Consider the following 20,612-nt stretch of genomic DNA (forward strand, 5'->3'; position numbering starts at 1 on the left):
CAGAAACACTGGATTCCATAAGGATGTATGAATGAAGAGCTGCAAATGGTCACTGACATATCCAGTAACTGAGGTACACTGAAAGACAGTTTCCAGGCATTTTTAGGTCAATTTACTTTTTCTCTCATCCTACAAAAAAAACTGGTTATTATTTATTTTCACTCTGTACTCAAGTAAATATTTTATAATGCTGAGCACTAACTTCATAGGCTGTTTAACCATACCCTAACAAAATCACAAAGAAAGGAAATAAGCAGTAAGACAAAAAGCCCCTTTTTTTGTACTGACTACAGACAGCCAAAGATTTGTTGTGTACTGCTGCTGGATACTGATTTGATACTGTTTGTCAATGAATAGTTAAATCTTTAATCTTTGTTTCTATATAGAAATTGTATGAAGAGAAAATGTGTGAGTTTCCAAAGAATGAATCTGAATAAACAATTAAATATACCTGCAAACAGACTAAACACTACCACAAAGTTTCTTGCTATATCTCCTGCCAAAAGATGGAACTTTATAAAGAAATAATATTCTCTCCAAGTTCTTTCACCACATTGGCATATTCCTTTTTGCAAGAAATAACTACTCATAAAATAAGCTATTTTCTCAAGTATAATGAAATGGGTGTTTTCAGTTTAGACACATTTATTATTCAAAGGGGGCAAATCTCGAGACTGCAATCACACAAATTCATTCTTTATAAACATTCCTGTCAAATAGTAGCACCATCTGAAACCGCAAACAGGACAGACAGTGAAAGGTGTCATTATTCTAGGATGGCGATGCACAAGCTTTTCAAATCTGAAATTCAATCGCATTGGTGCAGAGAATTATGAAATATCTGGGCCTGAGGAATTAAACAGCAAGAACTGGGTCGTACCATTTTTGCCTCTAATCAGTACATTTACAAATGTGTGCGTTGACCAGTGTGACTGCTGCCAATTCACTTGCAAGCTGAAAGGCAACTCACATGATTTTCCTCAGTAGCGCAGAAGCCTATTTCAAATTACACTGTTCTACATCTCATATTCCTCTTATGCAGGCACCACACCATCAATATATAAACCACAATATTTCTCTGATGAGCAACCAAGACATAATAATTGAAGCGCTTTTTAAATTACTGCTGTCAGAATTCTGACGAGACTATTCCTATGAAACAGCTGCTGTTATGTGACTATGAAGTAGGCAATTTATCTAGAATAATAGTGAATAAACTATAACTTAAAGCTGGCTTTAGTGTTAACTAAGCTTGAAGGATATTTTATTTGTATCATATTTAAATGCTTGATTAGGTAGAGACAACTCTTACTGGCAGAAATTTCCTTGTACAAATTTTTGTGTCATTATTAGGTTACTACTAAAATGTAAATTGTAGGAAAAAAGCTACTCTCAAATCTCAGAACATAAGCCATCTAAACTGAAAAGCTTACTTTTATGTCTTTTGACTTGATAGTTCTTTGTGACAGTGAGCTCTCATTCTGCGTTCAAAGACAAAGCTTTCTAATAGTTTGAACTAAGTAAGAATGAGAATGGTCCAGGTTTGTCATGGAGCAAGAAAATCAAAATACTAGTCTAAAACCAGTTTTTCCACACTTCAGACTACAGACAGAAGCTTTGCAAGGGTAACAAGATTTGCTTATTTAATTTAAAATAGCTTATTTGGATTATCTTGAGAGTGTTTAAGAACATTTTCTGGAGTATGCAATAGTCACATGAATTCTAAAGGAAAACACACCGATCATCGGGCAAAGTGTCTGAAAACAAAGTGAAAGAGGACCCACCTACTCACTGCAAATGAAATCAAGATATTAACCTCCACACAAGGTAGGTAAAATAAATAAATGAATAAATTATGCCGTAGTTAAAGAACTCAGAAAGGGACAATAAATCATTTAGGGTATCCTTCAAAAAGCTGAAGTCAACTCTAGGTGAAGAAAGCAGAAAAGAAAAACTGTGGCATTTTAAATGGAAGCAGGGAAGACACTAAAGATCTATGTTAAATTAAAGTCCTGGCAGAAGATCCTACGGAGAAAATTCAACAGATTTTTGAAGAGTAATCTCCAGCTCTGGATAGTATTTTAGCCAGGAGTCCTAAAAGAATTCAAGCAAGAAACAGTTGAATTATTCACTGTATTTTAACTCAAAACTGTCTCAATAACAGACAAAGACACTTCAGTGCCAGCAGCAAGTACGACACCAATTTTCCACAAAGACAACTGTGGTAGAGATATGGAAGAGTCCTGCAAGAAAGCCTGGCTTCCTTACCACACAAACTAGCAGGATTTATAATATAAGACCACTTGTTAGAAGAATCCTGAATAAACATCTTTAATGAGTCTACAGACCTTTCGTTACGAAAAGCCATGCTTTCTTTCACAAAGTCAGTATGTATGCAGATAAAAAAGACAGACTGAAAATACCTTGTCCCAAAATGTCTCTAATACTTGGTAATACTGACAGCAGTTATTGAAAAGTGTGGCTCTGGAGAAAGTAGATCATTTGAGTAGATAAAAAAAATGAATGTTTTATGAAAAATACCACTTTAAAATTAAAAGACAACGCGTCAATACATGACACATAGAGACAGTTGCATTTTTAGCACAATATTTTCAGTAAACAGCAAAACTAATTTGTGCAGTGTCCCAAAATAGTCAACAAAAAGAGTAAGTTGCTGATCATTTTCCAAAACACAGAATAACTGTATTTTGCAAATTAGATGCTGCTTCACATAAGCTCTTCAGAAAAACAGGAGGCAGTTCACATATATGTGCATATATAAATAGATATGATATACACAGACGTCATTATTTTTTCATATAATCACAAGAAAGAGATGTACCTGGTATTTCTTTACATACATATATGAAAACATATATATATTTCTGTATAATGTTTTATATTAGATTTGAGAAATTCTACATAAATTACAACCTCTCACTGATATCTTCATAAACAGTAACTTCAACCTCAGTCAGCTGTAGAGTGCTTTTAAACAAAACCAAGCTGCTCTTCTTCAAAAAGCAGTACTTACAGAAAACTGAAAATATCTCCCAAAAACAATAAGGAAAACTGAAAACTAGCTTATGATCAAGCCCTAGAGCTTATGCACAGACATCTCTAACAGTGATTATTTTTAGGAGAGCAGCTTCTGCACCAGTGAGGTTCAGAGTCTCCTTTCTACACTTACCATGTGCCTAGGGCCAGGTATAGCTCCTTTCATTGGTCCTGTGGGCTTTGGCAGCTTCATTTTCTAGACAAACCAGCCGTGAGTGTCACCTCCTCTGGATCCTGCTCTCTATATGGCAGAATAGTTTTCAACCACATTTAAAAGCAGTATATGCCATAGTGAGGTGTACTGGCTTCATACTAAATCTAGTCAACACTTTGCAATGCTATCAGCCGCTTTGCTGACAAATTTACAGCCACTGTATTTAGACTTGTCTTAACTCTTCAGGAACTGCTATTTCTGACAGAAGGCCAACAGCTTTATTTGGCAAGGCCTTTTTGTTTGTTTTTTTTTTTTTTTTGCTAAGCTCTGAAAAAGACTATAAAAAAATGGCACATACCTAAAGGGAGGCTCTTCTGCAAGTCTGAATGCCCGTAAGACAATTTCCAGCAGAGCTGCAAGCAGGCTGCCTCTCACGCTTGCTACACTTACATGCCGACTCAAGATACTCGCTTAATCTTCTAAAACTAAACTAAGAAAGAATTCCTGGCAGCTGCTCACAGAACTGTTGGCTGAGACCAACTGGGAAAGGCCATCACCAAAATACGAGATGAAACTGTATACTGTCTAAAACCAAAACACAGTAAAACCAAACAAACCTTAAAAATATGGAGGATAGTGTTGGTCCTCTCAAGAGTCCCTGTGTTTCAGCTGTAGTCCTGACCTCGAAATACATTTTACTGTGCTTAAAAACATTACATGCACACATTGCTCTCCCTCCCCATTTCAAGAATGACTTATCCCTTTTCCTGCAGAGTCCTGCCCTGTGACGGTAAGGCACTTGGGCTGTGGAGGGCTGAAAGAGGCTAGAGGCAACAGAAATTCCAACACAGAAGTCCATAGACCACCTTCAGTTTTTCCTAACAATAGGAGGAATTCAATATTTAGTTATCAGTGTTTTCTTTCTGATTATAAAGCTTTGGAAACTGTTACATGTTTCTGTTTTTATTTAAATCTATTTCAAATAAATACACAGTTGTATATAAAAGACAATTTAAACACATATAACAATAAAATTAAGTTCCATTAATGTACTGTTCTTTATTTTCTACAATAACAATTCACCAAGATTGCTATCCCTTTCATCTTAATTGGGTAATGCATTTTCCTCAACACAACTGTTTGGGAAAGAAATACTGGGTTTCTTTTACACAATTTGCAGGCATTGTTAATCTGTGTAGCAGTTACAATGCATGTTTTTCTCTGCCACTTCGCATAGCATTTCATTATTGTGCCATGCAATCCTCATTCCACATGTGAAATACACCACCGTGATTTCAGTTGACTCAGCAGTGTTTGCTCTTTATTCCCGGTAACTAGCAAGCAAATAAACAGCCATTTCTTGAGAATTTCTCTGACCTACTCCTTCCTTACAGCTGATGTGTGCCGAAGTCTGGGGAACTTCAGTGCTATCATGACTAGGACAAAATATTCATGATATCAGAAAAAGTAGTATGACTCCAGGAATGCAGAAATTATTTGAACATGATCATGTTTACATGATCATTTGTACATCTTTCATGCAAGCACACAAACATGGCAGTTTACAGAACCATGTCAGAAAGTAAGTAAGGCAAAAGCATCTTGGAAGCACATTGTCCATATAGCCTTTCCATCTTCTGATACTGCTAGTTTTATGTGTATTGCTCTTGCAATAGGGTTACATGGATTTTTAGTTAGTGTTATGGTTATTTCTTTCTCTTTCCCACAAGTGTAGTGCACCTTTAAACTGCTGAAGCTTTAGAGTGGATACCTAAAAGTGAGAACGAGGATGGCTGCACCACTGTAGCTCCTGGCACTGAACTGCTGTGGTGCCATTGGGTGCCATTTGGTCCCTCTTTGCTGCATCTTAGTTCACTCTGAGAGATTGTTCTTTCTCCAGTGATGACCAGGCTCCCAGGAGAAGAGCCAATGGCACAACAGGTCAGGCTAAATAAGCACATCTCCGGAGCCAGTACAAAAAGTTAAAGTACATTCCAGTTTCTCTCCAGGTCCTTTGCTAAACCGTCTTTTTAATTATTTTTTTGCCTTTTTATAAAGAAAGGTCTTGGCAACAGCTTTCTGCAGTTGGAGGCTCTTTACTATATAGAAAAAGAACCATAATTTAGTTCCTTTCTTTTTCAAATAGTGATAGGGTGCCAGCTACAAATCTTTCAAAATCCCTGTTCAGTTCCATAAATAATGGATTATTTGAAGGATTTTGTGTTATGAAAGTGAAGACTTGGATTTAATGAAAGCTAATTTAAACAACTCATACAGAAGCAAATAAAGAGTTAAGAGACAACCAAGCATGGTATACAGAAGAGTCTTATGCCTAGAAACACCGTACATCCACCTAATTTCCTTAGTGAATCTTAGAGCATTGAAGATCTCTGACATTACAGTGGCAACAGCAACTTCCATTTATCAATTTGAAAGCAATATTCTGATTTTTAGAAAAATGCCTCCAAGGATAATCAGGATTAAAATCATGTTTTAATCAAAAGAATATGAAACGCTTTGTATAAATGACATATGACAGGAATAAAAGTTGGATAGGAATAGATGATTTATAATGTTTTGGTTCAGTGGCCTAGGTTCAAAGTCAACCAAGGCTAAAATCAAAGTACGTTTTTCAGTCTGAATAATATAATGGTTATGTGAAAAGATTTACATTCTGAATGCTATCTAAGCAATTAATCCAGGGGGAATTATTTATAATTGCTAATTAGTTAGACAACTACAAATGATACAGAATAAAATTATCTATCAGTTCTCTTCTAAAATCTTGTGGGCTAATGTAATTGGGTTCCATTAGTATAAAGCCCCTTACAGTGAAGATTAAAATAAATGGGACTGAAACTTCCTTGCCTTTCATTTCTAGTACTGATGTAATGTATGCTCTAAACCCAAAATCACTAAAGGGATGCTGCTATCCCGTCGAGGGACTGACAGAGTTCACAGCATGTTATTGAAATTTATGCTTCTATTTCTTCTAACATTTACTTAAATTGTTTATTTTTCACTTACAAATAGTAAAAGCTATCTTCTACTTTGTTTAGTCTCTCTCACAGCATTATATGCAACTCTAAACACAGTAAATGACTTTCACTTTCCTTTGTGACAGCTGTACCCTTCCAACAAGTATACTAAGGGAGAAGATTCTCTCCAGTTACCACAGGCAGGAAAAGGACAGCTTGCGCAAAAAGTGGTTTACTTAGTGTTTGGAGCATTATCTTAAAATATTAATCTAATATGCAGTATCTTGCATTTCACAGCTTATCTTACATATGTAATATCTATTAAGAAGAGAGTTGAATCAGTGCCATAGACATCTTCCTCCATGATTTAACTCTACAGAACACAGTTCCAACAATAAAACTGCACCACATAGTTCCAGTTCTGAAATACGATGAGACAAGTGTTTTATCTAGATTATCTGCCAAGCAGTGATGGCATGAAGATATGAATTCCTTCATGGACCATAAAAGATGACAAACCAGAGTATCCAACAGATTCAAAGAAGAAATCTAGTGCAGGAAGGTAAAAGCTCCACATAAAACTTTTTAAAGGCTTCAGGCAGAGGCTTTTATAGTTTTCCCACAAGAGCACAAAAGCCATTAGAAATCCTGGGACTTTGTCTATGCTTTCACCTCACACCCACCTTTCTCTTTCAGGCTGGACACAAGAACAGCGATCTTTCAAAGAACACCACTGCTTTCCCTGAAGTGCACACCAAACTCCAAATTTCTGCAGTTCCTGAAAGTACATAAAGGTAGATACAGGCAACTATTATTATAGTATTGACCATAATAAAACATTCAGCTTAAAGAACTATTTGGATCAGTAATATTCCTTACTAAAAAGAAAAAAAATCCAAACCTCCAAACCCCACAACCCAACAAAAACCCCAAACTCCCATACAAATTATTAGCAGAGAAAACCTGTAGCACGGAATATTTTAGCAGAGATTTCAATTAACAGCAACAAAAATGAATACATTACTTGTGCAGCTCTTGGAAAGTTTGTTGAACTAGAAAGGATTGATCCTGGTAGGCTGAAGTGCCCTTGCAAGACAAGGCTTCTGAATTTTCCACAGTTCAAAGGATTTGTGTTTTACAAAATGAAATGGCCCTATTAATCTGTGTAATGTTGAAAGAATTTACTACTGGTTTATGCAGAACAAGTCTTCTGTATCAAGAGCAGTAAGAACCTGATTTAAATGCTGCTACTCATAAAGAAAGAGGTTAACATTTTCTCTTTCAAAAACGTGTAGAATTTCCTTAAGGTGAGGGAACATTCAGCAGTGATGCAATCAAACATCATTGATTCTGTGCCAGAAAAGTTTGAAAGTACAAACTGGTCCCCAGCAGAATCTGTCCAGTAACAGAAGCTCCTCATAAGTTTAGGAAAATATCAATGAAAAGGAGCTTAGCTGGAACTCTGAGATCTCAAAAGCCAGGTGTAGCTCATAGGTAATAGGACAGAAGCACATCGCATTCAGTAAGCTCTGTACATATGATAGATTAATAAGAAACAAATTTAAATCCAAGCAGATTAATGATCCTGAACTATGATCTGTGTCCTACTGATTTTCTGATACAGCAAGGAGAAACTATTAAAAACCTAGATTTCAATAGTTTTAGTCTATTTAATTAGAAAATGCTACATGCATACAAAAACTGATCTCTTGCTTTGGACTGTAGTATTATAGTGCCTACTGCTATGAAAAAAGTAGGCAGATGCCATGCAGAAGGCATAATGTTACCCCAAACAAAACAAACAAAAAAATACTTTTGGAAAGCTGTCTGAGGAGCTCACAAGAAGGTTGGAGCCAACAACTGTACAAACTAAGCTAAAGCATTGCTGCATTAATTAGCAGAGAAATATGCACAGTCATTCTGAGGGACAGACAACTTAGGAGGTGAAATGAAAAAAACAATAGCCACTATTAGAAGCTCAATGATTTGTTTGCCCAATTAATTTTAAACCTAACAAATTGTTGATCTCTCACAAATTAACCACACAGAATGAATGTAAGTATTTACACAAAGCGGATACCAATACAGTCTGTCAAAGTATGTGGTTTTAGATTAAATTGGAATTTCATCAAATTTAAATTACAAAATACAGCCAAAGTAAACTAGTTGTGTTTATTGCTATAAACATCTTGTCAGTTCAGGAAGATATTGAAGCAATTTATTTCAATCTGAAGTTGTGATTCATTGTTAGATATTAAATTAAGCTTATTTCCTAGAACCTTAACAAATACTTAAATCTTCATGTGAATAATATCGAGACCACCAGCATTCTTTCATGTATATGAAGAAGGAAATGTGGTCCGCAAATTCATCTGCAGTTACTTCAGTGTTAATCCCAAATAATCTCTCCAAATGTAAATGGGATCAGATTCTGGCCTTACAATGTAATAACTCAAATAACATTGTCATCTAACACATTTATTCATGCAAATATTCCCCACTATCATGAAGAGGGCCTATAGGGATGCTGGGGAGGGACTCTTCATTAGCGACTGTAGTGATAGGACAAGGGGTAACGGGTTAAAACTTAAACAGGGGAAGTTTAGATTGGATATAAAGAAGAAATTCTTTCCTGTTAGGGTGGTGAGGCACTGGAATGGGTCGCCCAGGGAAGTTGTGAATGCTCCATCCCTGTCAGTGTTCAAGACCAGGTTGGACGAGGCCTTGGGTGATATGATTTAGTGTGAGGTGTCCCTGTCCATGGCAGGGGGGGTGGAACTAGATGATCTTAAGGTCCTTTCCAACCCTAACGATTCTATGATTCTATAATTATGCATCTAGTGTTATATGTAACTACAAAGTTAAAAGCAGGCAATAAATTTGTTCAAAAATCCTATGTGACAGAGCAGAGACTACAACAGGCAGAACAGAATAGGAGGTACTGTTGAAAGCAGTGGATTGTACAGTGAAATTTTTGGACTGACTACATATATGATATTTTAAACCTTAGTGTTACACAAAGGAGACAAATGACTTTGGGATTTTGTCAAATGCATGAAATAGCAACCTTTTCAAGGTTGTAGTTGCTTTAGATTGTTGATGAATTTTCCAGCTATCAGATCCTGCCACAGAATATGGCAAAACGTGCAAAACAAAGCGCATAAAAAGAGATTTCAGAAATAAGATGATTCTTGGTGATGAAGCAAAGAACAATACCATCAAATACAACAGCTGACAGATCAAGCCACGGCACTTCCTGCAGTATTAACATACAAAAAACATAAACAAATGAAGGGGGAAAAGAATGTTGTGGTCAAAACAGTAACAGATGCAAACTCAAGATGCACAAGACACAAACAGAGCAGAGAGCAAAACGGCAGTGAGACCCAAGCAAATGTTAAACTAGAAACCTCTCCATGACTGGAAGAGAACCAAGCAGAGGCAAGACCCAGAGGAACCATGTACCCTTCTGTATTCCAGTTCTGAATGGCAGAGACAACACAGAAGTGAATGCTTTAGGTGAAAAATTGTGGAAATATAAATTCTCATAACATGTTCAGACAATCGATTTATCCCATAGAGAAAAAGAAAAAAAAAAAGCTATACAGAATATCATACCCACAGCAGAAAATGCACTGTGCTGGTTGTGTGTAAAGAGATTAGCATGATACCTCTCAGAGACTGCAACATACAGTATCTCCTGTTTGAAGACAGCTTGTACAATTCAGCTACCTCAGCACCGCTGTAATGCCTGGAAAGGATCAAAAAAATCAGAAAGTACTTTTAGGAAGCACTCTGCAGGAGGTGAGAGCATATAGTCAACTGAACAACAGTGCATCCTGAACACTGATTCACCTTGCCCTCTTCCATGCCCAGGAACTGAAAAAGTACGGTAGTGAAATATTATCTCCATAATAGGAAAGTTTAACAAAATAGTCCTATGCTTAACTGTTGGATTTACCTTTCCTCCTTCAGCAATCCTATTCTGCTATTCTACTCTTCCTGTTCTACTATTCTTTCTATTCCTACTCTGCTATTTCTACACATCAAAGATACTTACAGAATCTAGAAAATTAGAACTTCACTTCCATCCTTAGTTAAGTGAGATCTAAATAAATCTAAAAGGTGAAATCCACCCTCAGACAGCACTGAGACCTGCAACACTCTTGTGAGTGTGCAGTGAGGAATGCATCCCCCGCGGACTCACTCTATCCCCAAATGGTAAACTAAAAGCCAAAGTGACCTACATATATGTAGGTCACTGTCTTTAGATGTTTACACAAAGTGTATTTAGCTATATACAGATTATCTGTTCCACATAGTAAAAGAGATTATGCATGAAAACAAGTCTGTTGAAGCTAATGTGTTGAGGAAAGTCACCAAAAAGAAAGTGGGGAGTTGTATTCCCACTGAGGCAAATTAAGTTGAGGTTGTGATTAATTAGGCAAGAAAGTACAGCACATGACAACTTGTCTAATAAAGACATTTGCATATTTAAAGAAAGTCAAACAATATCTTTTAATTAAGTAGGCTGCTCCTTCAGGTTAATGCATTCAGGGGAAAAATTAAATCTGTCTCGAATCCTTGGAAGAAATGGAGATTGGCTGTAGGAAATTGGCCTCTTGAAATGTGATTAACGGGCTCAGATGATGAGGACTGACTCCTACTAAACCATCAGAACTTGCTATGACACAGGTGCTGACATTTGGAGCAGGGCTTTGGCGCTCTCGAGGCAAAAAGCAATGTGTTCTCTGTAACACCACTTGCAACTAAAGATCAGTTCTCGGGTGTCTCCTGTATGTACAGACCTTTCTCTACGTGCCTAGCTATGTTGATGTCAAAATATTTGATACCTAATTTGCTCCAACAGCCTTAGAGCTTCACATTTCCTCAGCTTTCTTGTACACCTCCGAATGAAACACACAGGATTTCACAAGGCATCTTACCATAAGGGTATTTATTGCTGCTACATAAGTTAGGACTGCCCACTATCTGGTAGACTTTTATTTTCTCTCATTCAGTGACAGTGATCAGAAGGAGGAACTAAAATTACATTCTACAGTTCCATAACTGCTGATTAAAGGTGTCAGTTCCTAATGTGTTCTCCTTGTAAATGCTTTACATCCTTTGACTTACTCATGTGAGTGCAAGAGTAGTGAGAGGAAACCCACTGAACTGATCAGAAACTCCACTCTCATGAGTGTTTTAGGCCAAAGTTCCTTTATACTGTAGCAGAAAACAATACAAAACAACCGAGCTTGTCATATGGAGCATCACAACACCCATCAGAAAATGTATGCATTTTCCATGTTTTCAAAGGAGGAATCCGATGTAATTTCACCTTATTCCTAGCATATTATGTAAATATTTTCTGCAGAAATCTGTCATTTCCATGGTATGCTCCCTGTATAAGCTGACCAAGCAATAAAGCAAAAGTCTATCCCACTAAGAAACACTGAAGACATCATTGTAAGGCACGCTGATTTTTCTAGTGAAAAGAGCTCTGGATGTCAAAGCTTTGTGAACTGAACTTATGAACAGCAACAACTCTGCAAATTTCTGCTTGAACCTTCAAAGGAGAATCATGAAGCAACGTGTAAAAAAGCTGGACTTACCAGTATCTAGAATAGTAAAGTTACTACAAGCAATAAATAAAAGTGTTATACAAATCAACATTAAATTCAAGCTTATTGAGTTATGCTTGATAGAAGCACATCTTCCTATTCGTTATTGCCTAGCATTGTTCATGATGCATCTAATGAACAAAACCATCACTGATGTACAATAAAAATTGCCAAAGCTATTAACCAATAATATAAATGAAAACTTTTCCTCCTAGCATTTTCCATTATATTAATACAAGCAGTGTGCAGTCAGCATGCTTCAGGTGCTTCAGGTTTCCAATAATTTATGCTTATTACATCTTTGGTTTTTGTAAGCCAATCCACTTAGTAAAAAGAAAAAGACTACGACAATCCTCATAACACAGCCTACAGCCTATGTTCCTCCAAATAAACAGGTGATGATGAGACCAGTTGTAACAGTCCATGTATTGTTTCTGTCTGGTAAATAATGAGAAATTAATATTTTTCTTCCAAATCAGACAAAAGCACCGCAGGTTGTTTGCACTGATTTCTGAGGAAACCTGGTATTCTTTTTTCAAAGTGAGTCTGCAAGTTAAGGATCTGCATCAGAGCGGGACGTATCATTCCAAAAAGTAAAACCACTGCATCTGAGACTACACACAGTCAGCACACTGCTATACAAAGTGCATTGTAGGGCAAAAGTAGTTCAGTGTGTTAGTATAATCCTACTCTGTAGGGTCCACGAAAGCCAGAAATTGTAGTCTTATATTTTGTGCATGCTCACACTACTGTATTTTGCTAGGTATTTTGACTATTCAAGTAATGAGAAAAATTTAAGGTTCAGTTAATATGGAGAACTACTGAACATCTTTCACGTCTACTGAACTAATATGCATCAAAGATCACACATTCAGAAGATTTTGTGACTTGTATTATTTTATGGAGACTGTTTCACAAGCAAATAACCCAGGAGAAAGTGAAATGTTTTAAGATTAATGCCTAAATGTGGCATAAGCAGCAGCTCTATCACAAAACAGTAATGTAAATGTTCTCAACTGTTTAGGTTGCCTCGATTTGCCTTTGGAGCACCTCATCCAGTAGAAATTTTAAAAAGTGGAACTGTAGCTATAATTTGGTTTTCAGTAGCATTTAAACAATAATGAAATTAGAAAAGAGACTTCTTGCTTCAAATTAAGTGCTACTGAGTGATTCAGATGTGGAAGGAACAGCTGATTTACTGGAAGGTATTTTGATGTTTATAAAATGTTAGTGAGAGGATGCCAAAGATGTGCATCAGCATCAGAGTAATAAACTGCCTTTTAAGCCATAGCATAAATACAGCCCTAGTAATAGCTGTCCCTTTTTATTAGCAGGACAAGGTTAAAATTTAATTTTTTAATAGATGTTAAAAGCTGTATCCTGTAGTAAGATACACAAATGGCTTATGTTACTGCTGACATTCATGGGGAGAGGTTATGTCGTTAGGCCCAGCTCCAGGAATGTACTTAAGCATATGTTGAACTTTAACTGACTGATAATTACGCATATACTTAAAATCAGAAATATGTTAAAATTTCATTATGAACACTGATAGAATTAAAAAGCTGTTGCAATCAACACGACTCTGCCCCCTTAGCCCCATGACAATATCAAACAACAGAGCTAACAGCAGCATGCAATACATGTCCCACTTCATTTTCTCCAGCTAATACAGCCTCGATGACTGGAAAACAACACAAGTGAAAAGCAAGAAAACAAGCCAGCTCTCTTCACAGGCACTGATCTCAGAACCAGCTTGGTCACAAGCATACTAAAGTTTTGCAGTTTAAATAGTTTCTTTTTCCTTAACCGTTATGAAATCTGTTGCAGATTTTTCTGTTTCAGGGGTACACTAAGCAATAAAGGGAATCATGATTTTTACTTTTTAATCCACCCAAATTTCCAGCAAATGGATATGTCTGCCATAAACTATGCTAAAATAGGAATTTACATAAACTGCCAGTTAGCAAACATTAAGGGAGTTGTCATTTGTTTCGAATTGACAAATGGCCTATGAAGCAGAAGTGTAGAACCTAGTAAGATCGCATATATGGACAATAACCAAAATATTATTATATACACTCACTGTGGATTTTGTATTTATTCTGCTTCTTTCCATCAGGCTCACATGCATGTACCACTAAAAAAAAAAAAGCCACATGTAATTTCCAACCTGCAATATCAACATTTACTCTATATATTCTTCTATGTCTACTTTTTTTTAGCCAGAGTACTCCAGCTGTATGATCTTTCCTACTAATATACTTAAAAAAATCTCTTTACACAATAATGTAGTCAAAATGCTCTTATTTTTCAAATTACTGTAATTTAGTTATTCAGAACCAGTACTTCTTTATCCTCATGTCTGATACATATTCTGATGTAGTAGTTTAAAAGACAAATGCAATTTTATAAACCACCATAAGATCACATTTATTTTAGAGATTAAAGGGGGTGACAGATCAACTTCTTCTAAATTGTTCATTCAGTGTAATTACACACATTTCAAACCACATCTATTTTGTCATCTGTGTGCATAAATCCAATGAAACATTAATTTTTCTATTAAAAATCCCCATGTGTTATTGGAAGACAGGAACTATCGTCCATCCCCATAAAACTAGACTGGATAGCTCTGGTTTTGCTAGCTTATATGAAAACAATCAGGGCTTAATTTTGTTATTTCAATATCTAAAATATGGCTATAACTCACATCTGATAAAAAGTTATTCTAGAATACATATTTCAGGGGACATAATATATAAAGATTACTTTTAAGGTAATTCTTTTCCTAGAGCATTATTTCTAAAATAAACCATAAAGTAAATTATTCCTATACTGATTAAAATATATTTGAGTTAAGGATTTTTATATTTTATGAGCATGTGGAGAGAACAAAAGAAATGTAAAAAAAATTATAGATTCATAAGTATTTTATTAAGAAAATAAATGAGCATCTTACTCTCTATTCTGACTGGCTAATTACAATGATTTGTTTCTAATAGGAGGATAATTTTGCTTTTGTAAAAAAGAAACTGTTAAATTTAAGCGTTGTCATTTATTCACAGTCAGCTTTTGTAAAGTGTTTGAACCCAACAGTTAATTTGTTATTTTCCTCTATATTCTGTTTTGCCCCAGCATATGGTTTATGTGTGATGACTATAAATATAGCCTGATGAATGCTCCTTAGAGCAGTTAAGAGTTCAGAAAAGGTAGATACAAAGGAAAACACATTTTTAAAAGCCAAAATCTAAGGTCTAAATATAGACCTACTTGCTTGAGTTCAGTTTCTGGAGTAGGCACACAATCCATCTGTAAGACACCTAGATGATACCAGAAAGACAAGTAAGAATCAATGTATTTTTTTCAGAATGAATCTTTTCAAACCCATCAAACTTTTTTTTCTGCAGTACACTGACAGGTCTTGGGGACAAAAGAAAAACAGACTGTGTAATTCATCACAACCTCAGTGTTTTACAGCCTCACATGAGACTCTCATGAGTGAACACAAAAAAGATCATCTAGATGAAGTTTACCCTATGTGGGATGATTATTAATCACTGTCAGTCTAAAAGGATGCATAAAATGCAGTTCAGGTATGTTTTTCCTAGGAAAGACAATTCACTGTTTTGTAGTATCATCATGGGTGAGAGATGAGAAATATCCTTACTAAACTGGCAGCTAATAAGGCTCTGGGAGGTAGTACAACTTCACAGTAAATAAAAATAGTACTTGCTGTGATCTTAACTAACAACAGTATATTAATATGGAACTGTTGTAAAGTCACTTCAGTGATACAGACTGTAGGAAGCTTTGCTAATTTTACAGTCCTTATCCTACTTTTTTTTTCCATAGGAATAAGAAAAGTACTGCTCTTCCTTTGTCCTTACAGGTACTCTGCAATCTTTGTTTTATTCAGACAGAAGATAAGGCTCATCACATCTGGTAATGATCCTGCTCTGATCAGACCTGTCAAGTCCTATTGGCCAATTAATCTGAAATGTGCAATCCTGTGAGTTGATTGTTTCTCAAGAAATAAGAAGTAAAAAACCAAATAAATTTATTGCTTTAACCTGTTTGTGGCAGAAACTGGCAATACTATAACATTGTGTCCAAACTCTCAATCCATATTTTTAATAAGGAATTTAGTCCTTATCCATTTAATGGAAGAGACCCCAGAATGGGCAAGGATGTCTGGATGAGTTAATTTCTTTTTTTATTTTTAATGTTTTGGTCATTTACTTGATAATTGATAGGTTTGAACATCTACAGAGTCACTGTAAAACAGGCAATCACACACCAATGGGATGTACATGAAGCCAAATGTCAGTAAAACTGCACTTGTATTTTATCTGATGAGTATGGCTTATACTTCTAGAAGACTATGAAAAACTTTTTACTTGTGTTGTTGTCTTCAACTTAATGCATTTTTAACTAACACAACTCAAAAAGTTCTCTCTATTCTTCTCTAACTCTGCATAGAACAGAACGGTCAATAGTACCTTTTTCCAGAGTAAGTACATCACTTTAGGTAGTCAAGGAGGCAAATGTCACCTTTGTCTTCCCAAGCATTTCCTGATCACTTTTTCAAGTTCACTAAAATCCTGAAGAGCAGAATAACTTTTATTACCCACTTCTGTTTTCAAGAGGCACTGGGAACCTAAATTTCCTTGAGAATCTAGCTACTATTGTTGTCAGTTCCTGAAGGAACGAGGACACACTTGTTAAAAAACTGTTCAGCTAATCTGACATACATTTGCTAGACAACTTGTAACATAACATATTTTCTTCTAGATGATGCTAAAATACATTTAACATATTTTTCTCTTGTGAACTCTGCTATTAATGTACACAATAGAATTTGCACCTGAAAAGATTTTCTGGGAACTGAAGTGACAGATGTTAATATTTTTCATCTTCTACAGAAAAAAAAGCATTTGTTGGCATGCAAGTAATCTAATTTTGGGGTTACAGAGATAAATCTCATTTGTATCAGTGTAACAGAAAAAGTATTTCTTATAAATTGTTTTTTTTACAGCCTATATGGATTACACAAGCACATCTGTAAACCTGTGAGCATTTCTAATCCTGGTGTTTCTGTTCTACGCATGGCTAAACAAAATAATCTTCTCTTGCAACTGCTGAGAACTGACTAACTGTAAATTGTGGGCAGGATGTGACCCATACACTCATCACAATTTGAATTCATGTATGTAACTGCTATGTGAAGAGGTACTTTTTTTTACATGTCTAGTACACAGAGTCAAAAGATACAGCTTTTAATGGCATTAATGAGTTTCACACTCCTCATATGTCATTCATTCTGGCCCCAACACTACATGTGTCACCAGTAGATGTTCACAGAGAAGCAGTAAAAGCTGGATCCCAAATATGACCTAGATTAAAATACAAACATAAACAAATTTGCTATTTTTATCTGAATCTTATTCAGTATCTGGTTGACAGCTTGCAGAAGGCAGGCTCTGTAATTGACTGGAGTGGGTTAGCATATGCCCAAGCCTGGTTTGTCACTAAAGCCATGGAACTGGAGATGAACTTGCCTTTCTATAATTTATGGCACTGCAGTGAACCACAGTCTCCCTCCCCCAAGAATGGATGAGGGACAAGAATGCTCTCATTTAAATACTCAAGGGAAATATTGACACTTTAAAGTAATTATCCATTTCCTTTCCTGTCAATATCTTTCCCTTCTTAACTATTGCTTTTGTGTGCATTCACAAGTCTGTCTTTCAGGAAAACCACTACAAAGACTCTTACTCTTTCCCTAATACATATATTTTTTCTTTCTTTCTTTCTCCTTACTGTCCTTGAACACAAACATTAGTCTGCTTCTGAGAAAGCTAACCTTCACAATAACTGTTGAATTACTCTGTAAAAGCCTTTCACTGCTCAGGCAGTCTTTCTCATTTATAAACCAGTGCTTTGTTTGACCAAATGCAGAAAAAGATCTCTCTAATCAGTTATCTCTCTAACAGAGAATTTTCTTCCTCCTCATACTCTCTAATGGCAGTACCAAAATTCAGAGAAGGATTTAGAAATCTGGCTCATTCACAGGCTTCCAGCTTTCAGCACGTGCTGGAAGTGATGTATTTCTTTCCACCTGAGTTGTCAGTGAACAGGAATCACATTAACTAATGAGCCAGACAATAGCACTAGCTCTGCCTCCATCCTACAGCTCAGGGCAATGCACCTTGAATGATCTTAAACGTCAACGTAAGACACAGCACAAACAATACTCCATTGTCAGCATTATGGAGTCACTGTGACAGATTTTCTTTTTTTTTTTAATAATTATGTCAATATAAAAGTAATTATACTCATAAAACCACTGTACCTCTCTATTAATAGGATCATTTTAAGGCAGGCTAATTGGCATGCCCTGCTTACATCATCTTACTTAGACTCTCCTGCTGGCAAACAAAACCAAAAATGAACTTTATTCTTAAAGCACACTGACCTGTGGACATTTGTAGTAAATTAAGTGCCTTTTGTTACATAAAGAAAGGTAACATTTGAAATACGTTGCATCAAATGGAATGTTAAAATTTGGAGAAGAGAATGATTTTGTGAAGATATCCTTCCCTGCAGTTATCTGGCCAATGGGAAAAAAATTAAATAAAGGGGGTTTATTTGCTTATGCTAAATATTAACTTTCTATTTAAACATTCAGCTATGTGACACTATACTAAGTAGGCATCATGGAGAGTGCATGTCTTTTGTTCACTGAGCTGCAATCATGTTTATTTGAATGGAGAGTGCCCTGAAGAAAACACATCTGTTTTTTTTTGTACTTATCCAGGGCAGACATTTCTAGTTGTACACACATGATGGACATCATACATTAAAACGTTGATAACCACAGATCTGACCTTATCCATGGATCCAGTTTCTTCTTAGTCAAGGGTTAAAAATGGGTATGGCATCAGATCTGTAAAGAAAAGAATTTTAATTGACACTGCTGCCTGGATGCACTCTTAAAAAATGCCAGTTTGAAAATGAATGCCAGTTGATCCTCAACATTTTTTCTAGCAGCTGCCATGGTAGTTATAGCTTTCTTTCCCCATTTATTTTCTTTATGTGGTCAAATGAAAGTGACAGCTTTGGTAAGCAGTATTGTAAGTGCTATCATGAAACAAAAATAGTGATATGCTGCCTCTGCCTCTCACTCATTACTGGGGCATGGGTTGTATTTTGTACTAAGGAAGCTAAATTCAGCATAGTTAAAAGTAACTATAACTAACCAGAGCTGCTGAAACCCAGTGCCAGGCTTACAGAAACACTTTCCATCTGCAGTACTCTGCTACGAATACCCCTATTTTCATTGCGTGTGTGCTGGCAATAAAAAGAGAATTAGAGTTTGTAGAGTCCAGACAGCTGGTAAATAGATACGAAAAAATGAATAGAAGAGCATTAATCTTTTACAGCAGGCAACGGTGAAGCAAAAGCCAGGAAAGTAGGAAAGAATTATATTACCTGTCAGGAATCAAAAATATTTACATTTCATTTCTTGAATAATATTCAAGAAGCAATGAATAAACCACAACCCAGAAAGCCTTACACAAAGCTTAAACCAGCCATGAATACAATGATATCTACATGCAACAGCAATACTGGCTTCAGCCTGAATTCCAGCAGAACCAAAATTCAGTTAAGCAAATGAAAATTCATGCAGGTGAATTCTGTTATTATATTCCATCCTAACAATGGGCTAAAATTCATTTTCTGTAGCTTTTAAACCATTATTAGAGCATCCAATACATTCCTTTTGCTTTACTGGATAACAGAGAAAAAGATGGTGCTATCTTAAAATTACTTACAGGCATGGATACAGCTATATTTACATAAATGATGGCACATTCTGCTGAATATGTACAGTATGTGAAACATGAACATGCAATTTCTTCATGTATTTTTATTTGAGAATATTTAAGCCGTAAATTCTAAATTACATCTGCAGATCAGAGTTAGAAACATTATCCATTTAAGTAAACATGCTAACCAGACAAAGACATTTTCGATTGAGGTAGCAACATCAAAGCATTTTGTTCAACACAGAACAAAACCTTTTACTCAATCTGGGTCTTATTTAACCATATCATACCTTTTCTTTTAAAGTAGATCAATTTCAGCACTTAAGCACGATCTTAAAGTGATTGCACAGCTGTGCCTGCAGAATACTCAAGTGACTTCTTAGCTTCTCAAAATATGTACACCAAAATGCAAATAGCTCTTCTGTCCCTCATTAAACTCATGGACAGATAATTATACTTCAATGCAATTCTACATATTCAAATAAAATAATTTTAAAATCATGTACAATTTTAACATGTTAAAGCAGAAATTTACTATTTTTGCATGTCTACCATTCCGTTGAACGAAACCCTTCAAACCTGTGTGACAGGTGCTACTATAAGACAAAACTACACAACAGTTTGAAAAGAATTTTACTGAAAGCAGAAATTCAGGTGAACTTGTACTATTTTAAATGAACACATGCAGCTTCAGGAAAATGCCTTCAGTTTAACTCATTACAAAGTTCTGGGAAACTGGAATAGTACAGTTGATTTTGATGAATCTCTCATGTATTAATATATTTTAAAATAAATTTATTCTTGGGAATCCTAGGTCATACATTTGAGGTTTCCATACCAAGAGATGTACAATTAGTCATGTTTGAACAGTACTTATTTCAGTATCATATTCAGTACCTTATCAGCTGTAATGCAGTTTTTAACCTACATTATGTATGCAGGTCTCTGCATTAACCTTAGGTTTTCA

Source organism: Pezoporus wallicus, unplaced genomic scaffold (assembly GCF_028554395.1).
Source record: "Pezoporus wallicus isolate ANWC-B61680 ecotype Strahan unplaced genomic scaffold, APGP_CSIRO_Pwel_v1 scaffold_6445, whole genome shotgun sequence".
Taxonomy (NCBI): Eukaryota; Metazoa; Chordata; class Aves; order Psittaciformes; family Psittacidae; genus Pezoporus; species Pezoporus wallicus.